This window comes from Ischnura elegans, assembly GCF_921293095.1.
Source record: "Ischnura elegans chromosome 13 unlocalized genomic scaffold, ioIscEleg1.1 SUPER_13_unloc_2, whole genome shotgun sequence".
NCBI classification, from domain to species: domain Eukaryota; kingdom Metazoa; phylum Arthropoda; class Insecta; order Odonata; family Coenagrionidae; genus Ischnura; species Ischnura elegans.
Window position 1 is genome coordinate 4,822,535 of NW_025791658.1, and position 7,513 is coordinate 4,830,047.

The window sequence follows — 7,513 nt, forward strand, 5'->3', positions numbered from 1 at the left end:
CAGCTCGCGCAGGGATCTTATTACGAAGACCTTAGCTTCGAAAAAAATATCGAGTTACACGAGAACAATAGAAACGTGTTTCGCGCTCCCCCCTCTTCTCACCAACTGACCTTTTTCAGCCTAACTGCTTCGAAGTTCCCAGTTTATGGAGGTCAACTGCTGCATGAATCACCTATTAGCCCAAAAGGTATCTAACAATGATATTCAGTAATTGCTATTATGCTTTTATTAGATTGAAATGTTAGTAATTTGCACGTTAATAAAAACGAGACCACACATGACGTATTTTAAGCAAGGAAATAGATGGAAAAATACGATGGTGATTTTTGGCGAAACGCGATATCCTCGTAGCTGAGCTTACGGCAGTTAATTCGGCATTTTGTTCCGAAAACATGATACCAGGTTGTTATCAGTTATCAATTTACGAGCTATACTACTACTAGTAGTCTCACTTGTCAGAGTTACTGACGAAGGGATATCTTCTCAGGATTTTTGTTTCTCCCTACTAACAATCCGAATTCATCTGATCATCTGGCGCTACGCTAATTAGAAAAGAATGGGCATCTTTAGGGTAAAAAATTTCATGGCGCAGTCCTATGGTCACGCTTCGCCCTCTGCAGTGTGCTCTGCGTACCCCCGTACGCGATAGCATCAGTTCCGAACTTCACCTCGTACGAGTGGTTCCCTACTTTCCGGGGTGGCTGGACTTCGAACCACCGAGTGTTTTCCATGTGACTTTAATAGAGTCATTTTCACTAGTTTAATTTTAGTCGTCTTCCGACCATGGCCCCTCCGAAGAAACTATTGAGAACTTTAAGAGATGGACTGAAAATAATTGAACATGAAGAAAAGAATCCGGGCTAGATGCGCGTGAATATTGCAGAGCGCCTTGGGTTGTCCGCTAGCACATGACGGTAGGGGTGGGGGTAGAGTGAGCTACCTGGAGAAAACAAGTAGAGATATGAAGGCGAAGATCCAGGTGGGCGTGCCGCTGACGATTAACGCAACATTGTTCACGCTTTACACACTACCTCAATTGTATTAAAAATATATTCATTAGACAGGAACAATTCAAGTAATTGACTATTTTTGGCCTTCGTGATCCATCTCACAACCAGTCACTGCACCGGCGAATGCGGTTGTTTTAGGCACAACATGCACATTGCTTTCGTGAATACGTGTACTGGAAATGGTGTTTGATGGATAAGAATTTTTACATCTGACTGAAATCCATAATAGCAGTGTAAATGCCGAGTGGAGAGCAAACATTCAGAATTTTGAAAGAGATATGGGTCGAATCAACAATATGACGTATGTGTCTTGATAAAGTACTACTATTCCTGTTATTATCTAAAATATTGTTTTGAAACCTTTAATGAATTTCTTAATTACTCGCCAAAATCCTGCGTTTCCTGGGACATAGGCAATCTAGCAAAAAAAATTAAGCATTGATCGTTTTTCCGCATTCATTTTATAATCGTATCGTTATTAATAAAGAAAAATTGTCCCCTAGTGGAGTTCCAAAAAAGGAGGGTAGTCTTAGAATCGTGTTCGTCTTAGATTCGTGCTAGTACGGTGTATGAAATTGTTTTTCGATTTATTATGTTCTATTAACAATTTTCATAAAATATTTTCCGCTGAATAAGAAAGAATCAATTTATTATATTCTGTAAACAATTTAAATAAAATATTTTCCGTTAAATAAGAAATATTGGGGTGGGGGAAATTCGGTTACTGTGCAGTAATAACAACGTGCGCAAAAAACAATCTCTCAGCGAGGAATTAAAAAAGTACCTCGAGTGTCCGGACGGAAGAAGGTCCGAAGGGTATTCGGCGTCCGGGCAAGAGCGCGGTTGGGCTGGTCCTTTAGTCGGCCCTGAATTTTGCAAACGATAGATCACGTCATAACAGATATCACTTTTCATTGCGGCGTTAACATTCACGGTGTTTTTCGCGTACGTTAATTTTCTGTTGATATACGGCCAGTGATTTTCTTATTGTTGGCTTATTAACGGACCGTGAATTTAGCAAAATTGAGACCGTGAAAACCTTAAAAAAAACCGTGAAAACGTGAAAAATAACCGTGAAAACCTGGAAAAAGCCGTGAATTTCATTGTTCAGGTAGAGTGGGAACCCTGATACATAACTCGAGATAAGTTAATATTTGTCGTAGAATTTCATTTAAAAATTGTAAATGCTGCTCAAGAGACAAATAATTCAATTCTTAGTGTATATTTCTTGAGAAATGAACAAATATTTATTTCGAAAATTGACTGTATAAACAATTGAATGACCGCTGTCCCGTACCGCTGAGAGGGGTCCTAAAAGACTAAGGGTCCGGGTACCTGCTCCCGGATTCTGAGGGTTAATCCTGAACCCCGAAGCGTTGGGTCCCGGGACAAAGACTTCGTAAACCCACGACCGTCCTAAAAGGGGGGGAGCTAGAAAACTTATATATACGGCATTCGAACTCCTGGCCAGGTAAATCTCACACGTAAATATACGCCCGTCATCTCCCGGGTCAGGAAACGTCCACACGTATATATATGTGTACAGTAGGGAAAAGGTTAAGCCAAGATTATAATCTGTGTCAACTTACAGTGGAACACATTGTTAATTCAAACCTTGTTACGAAATCCTCATTATTACAAAGACTAATCCAAATAATAGCAAAATTAATATTATTACAGAATTTTGGTTGTTACTCAACGAAAAATAATAACTAAGTTCGAGGAAGTAATAAATTATACCTGAAATACTGCTACTAGCTCGCAGCGATTACTCAAAGGATCCCTAATTACAACGGATAAAAAAAAACAATATTCTCAGGAATGTACAAAAGAAAAAGTACAATACATTGGCAGTGGCGGCTCGTAAGTCAAATGCTTCACTTCACTGGGGGGGGTCAAAATTTTTTAATATTTTGTGTATTTTACTGAGTTTTTAAGGCTATCTAGGTATTAAATTCATTTAATTTAAAATAAATTTATTATTATTATATATGTATTAGTATTTGCAGGTATTTGCGCACTTCTGTTCCGAATCTTAATCTTCTTCTCCTCTTTCTTTGCAGGCTGGAGTGTGAAAGGCATTGAATAGTCCTTGACGTTGGCTGTATCGTCCTAATATGTTCCTCGAGATAGAGTGCTTGGGAGGCGTTTGTTTGTCGACGATTGTATCGAGACGGGAGGGTGGCATTGATGAGGAGAGGGCTTTTAAAGTGAGAGGTGACCAGGGCGTCGTTTGAACTTTAAAGAGGGCTCGGTGACAATATAATAAAGTTACGTTCACCATTGAGTGGTCCTAAGTTTGAGGACGGAGAGCCGAGTGTGGATTTTAAGAGACAGTTAAATAATGTCCCTTTAGGGATTTAGACAGGGTGAGCTAAGGTTTTGTCTTTCAAAGAGGTCTTTCCCTGCGCTAAAGTCCGGAGAGTCTCCTGTAGCTGCTTAATGTGACCGCACTTGCTGTCTTGGGCTTCTTCATTTTAGCCAGCCACGCATCTATATCTTACTTTGAGATATTCGTGCGTCAGTTTCATCTCTTGCGAAGGCTGCTGAGTTGAGGTGGAAGAATTTTCGTCACAGTGTTCCTTCAATCCACTTGAAGTTTGATGGTACCGAATGTTCATAATAGGGAGGCTTGGTTACGTCCAAGGTTTAAGGTTACACTATCAATGAAACTTAGCTCGTGAATTGTGGTTTCGATTGCTGGTGATAACAATTGTGGGAGCCGGCACGGAACTTTGTGGGGTTTTAATTATTGAGTGTCACCGTCTAATTATATCAGAATTGAATATAAAAACTCTCGAGCAAAAAAAACTAGTGAAAATTTGTTTGTATTGGAGTATTATTCTTGATCACCAGCAGCATTACTTGAGCAATTTCATTGCTAGTGTAACCCTCATCTTAACTGTTGTATTAGAAGCGTTGTTGATCTTGCAATAAGAAAGGTTGGGGTTGACGAAGTTGGTGGAGCCGTTTAGTACTTGTAGCAGCTAATGTGGGCTGCAAATGTCCTTTGGTGTGTTCGGTTCCTTGATAGTTGTGCTTAGGTGTGCTTAGGCCTGTCTCAAGCCTTTCTGCATCTGTTCCAGGGCCTTCATGATAATTATTATGGTGCTTATTGAAGACTTATCAGTTAGGTGTACCAGAGGGCTTAATGCGAGGTTGGACTGAAGTGATATTATTCATCACGGTAGATGGTTTTATGTAGCATATCATTCAACTTGAGGCACATGATTCTTCAATGATTTACTATTCCTGGGTACATGATTTCTTCCACTGTTAAGTGGCTGGTCACACTTGCCAACGTTCGAAGAAAGAAAGCTATTGGTCTTCCTTTTTGTCACACCTATTTTCAGTCACTTACTTAATGATTCATCCGCTAAGATTTCCATTTCTCTCAGTTTTACTCGTGAACCAGCTCTATTCCGATGTATATTCGTATGTGTCTCTGTTAAAAGTAATAGATTTGTGTGTTTCCGCGTGGGTGGGCGCATGTCTTGTCTACGTTTCCGTGATGTTCGTGGTCACGAGTCTATCTGCTATTAAAACCTCTCAATGTTATTCATTAGACCAATATCAGTTCAATTAAATACTGTGCTTTTTGTTACGTTACCATTCGAATTCAATAATTGTCGCAGAATTTTGAAATAATTCTATCCATTTAGAATGTCAAGTCTCTTTATTATCAAAAGTTAAGTGACCAGTCCTTGTGTATCATCAAAATTTGGCCATAATAGAATGCCCATCGCGTAAACATGAACAAGGAAATTATAGAAATTCTGTTTTAGCCTGATGTGGAGTTTGATGGAGCGAGAATGCATTTTTTATGGCTGTGAATCGAGGCAAGCTCTGAATGGAAATCTTAAAGCTCGTTATTTGGAATGAGCGTTCGATGTGAGGGGAAAGTTTTTATTTTTATTGCATCTGCTCTTAACTCAGTCCTTGTGTCTGTCGTCTTGATATTGTATGTGGGCGTAGTGTAGGTAATATCATTTTTATGGTAAGGTGGAGTTATATGTAAAGGAAAGAATGCAGTGAGTGGTGTGTGGAAGAAATCATAATCGTTGCAATCGTATTAAATGCCATCGTATTTGTAATAGATGCTACAAGCTTGGTTGGACGGATCCTTGTTGCACAAATAAACGTTTTGAAGGACTAAAAATGGCACTGATGATTTCTTTTGTTCAGATGGGTTCCGTAATAGTTATGAAATGTTGTGTATAGGTATGGAAGGTATTTTATCGACTGGGCGCAGCTCCTCGTTTGGCAAATAGATGTTGTTTTGGGGAAAAATTTCCTCGGGCAATACTTTTCATCCGAGAAGCTCCGTATGTCCTCCGTTCATGCCGAGAAGTTAATGTTTTGGTTGCGTTGGAACATTGCGTTTCGTTCTTAGGGCTTGTCATTTTTTTTTATTTAGGCAGGATAATCGTCACCTCTCGTAAAACCCTCTCTTCAATATGTTCACGTCTCCCGACTTGTCTCTCCGTCACGCCAAGCATATACTGCCCTCCGACGATTGGAGTTGGATTCTGAGATTAGCAGCGAGCAAAACCGCCGGTCTTCGCAGCACTGGGAAGGGGGCTCATAGGCCAACACCATCAATATATATATTATATGATATTGATATCGAGACTTTTTTGTAGTTTGCAACTATTTCGTGTGCGTCTGAGTGTGTCTTGCGTGTGAGGATGAAGTGTTTTTTTTTATTATTATTTTTGCGTGCCGTAAGGTGCACGCAAGTAATTTTCGTGGGTGGCAGGGCCTCAAAACCGTCTTGTTGCGGCCGCAACCCTGTTGTTTCTTGTTCCAACTCCTTCCAGGCCATCCCATTTCCTCCTCTTTGATTTTTTTTACGCATATACATGATCGTCTGAATGAAATGATAATTTGAAAGCGGGGAACTTTTTCTAGAAAAAAGTGGTGGTTGAACGTTGTTTCGCTCCTTCGAGATGCATGTCAGTGTGAAAACCTGATGCTGTGAGCTCGCCGTGGCTGAGAAAACCTTCTCCGTTAATGGATGGTGTTGCAACAATGTTCTGTACCTCGTTCCTCCAGGAAAAAAATCCCTGTGATTAATGTATATGTTTAAATTATTCCCAACACTCTCCTCTCTCCCTTATCAGTTCCTCAATCATGGTCTCTCCCTATTTTTGCGTCTAGTGTCTTTCTGAACTGTGAAATGGACACAAATTGAACATTGAATGTGAGTGTATGTATTATCCGCATATGAATTTAAAACGGGCGTGTGCCTCGTATATAAAAAAAAGAAAGAAAAATATTGCTTCCTTATCTATCTCTTAATTCCAAGCCTTTAGTTTGCAGGATGGTTATTTTTTTTTTTTTTCTTTTTGTTAGCCACACGCGTGCACGACGATTTCGAATAGATTTTGCACGCCTCTGGATATTACTTCAAAACTTAGTGATGGTCAACTCATGGAGGTTTTTTTTTTGGTATTACTTTACAAGAGGTACAATCCGGATTTCGCCTTCAAACCTTCACTTTCCTATAGTATTTTTGCCTCCTGATTAACGTGGTGACATTCATTCCTGGAGCAAATTAATACTTTTTGAGATATTGGCACTTTTATGCATACCATTTTACGCTTCTGCGCATGCGCCGCCATTTACGATCTTCACTTACTCCCTCCTTCCTTTACGCACTTCACCTTCTGCGCATGCGCAAACACCTCCCACCCTACCAACTGGACCAGCTCGAGGGATATTTTTTTCTAGTTGACCAGCCAGTACAATGTGCCCGGAAAGTGATTTATCCACTTCTACTATATGTATTGGACCAGCTCGAGGGATATTTTTTCTTGTTTACAATTCCAAACATGTGCCGTGAAACTCATTTACCGCCATTCCAATATGGCCGCGCATGCGCAGAACCCTAAAAACGCTATTCATAAAAGTTAAAATATCTCGAAAAGTATTAATTTGCGCCAGGAATGAATGTCACCACGTTAATCAGGAGGCAACAATACAATAGGAAAGTGAAGGTTTGATGGCAAAATCCTTATTGTACCTCTTGTAAAATTTAAGTTTTTTTTTTTTTCATTTATAATATTTTTGTCTTCAAAAAAATCACATCTTTTTTTTACGGTGAGCTCTTTCGTTTCGGAGCACGCCACTTTTTGAGAACGTGTCAAAGAGTGCAACGAACGAACTTGGTGCTCCGCAATGTTTCGCCGTTTGCGTAGTGGTGGTGTTTCACCTGGTCTCTCTTCGTCCGCAACGCATCAAGAGACTGTTGTACCGTGGTGTGTGACACGTCTTTGACGATTTTCGGGCTTATTTTTGGAGGATGCAGGTGGAGTGGTCAGTGTTGCCACGTGCTGCCCAGGAAATCGTGTGAACAGACTTCATTTTGCATGTGCATATGAATCTGTGAAGGGTTGTGATGATGGTGGTTTGTGTGTTTTGATCAGTTCTACAGTACAGGGCAGGGTAGATACATAACGTGGTTGGGTAGTGTCTACCTTAACCTTTTCCCTACTGTACAC

At 40.1% G+C, this 7,513-nt stretch overlaps 1 protein-coding gene across 1 annotated transcript in view; it reads left to right on the plus strand.

Moving 5' to 3' along the window:
- Positions 1 to 6,288, plus strand: part of LOC124172757 — a 62,450-nt gene extending 56,162 nt beyond the window's left edge. The window contains exon 9 of the mRNA XM_046552244.1: positions 3,074 to 6,288. The gene's annotated coding sequence lies outside the window, so the exon portion shown is untranslated. The remainder of the gene's footprint in view (positions 1 to 3,073) is intronic.
- Positions 6,289 to 7,513: the final 1,225 nt, after the last annotated feature.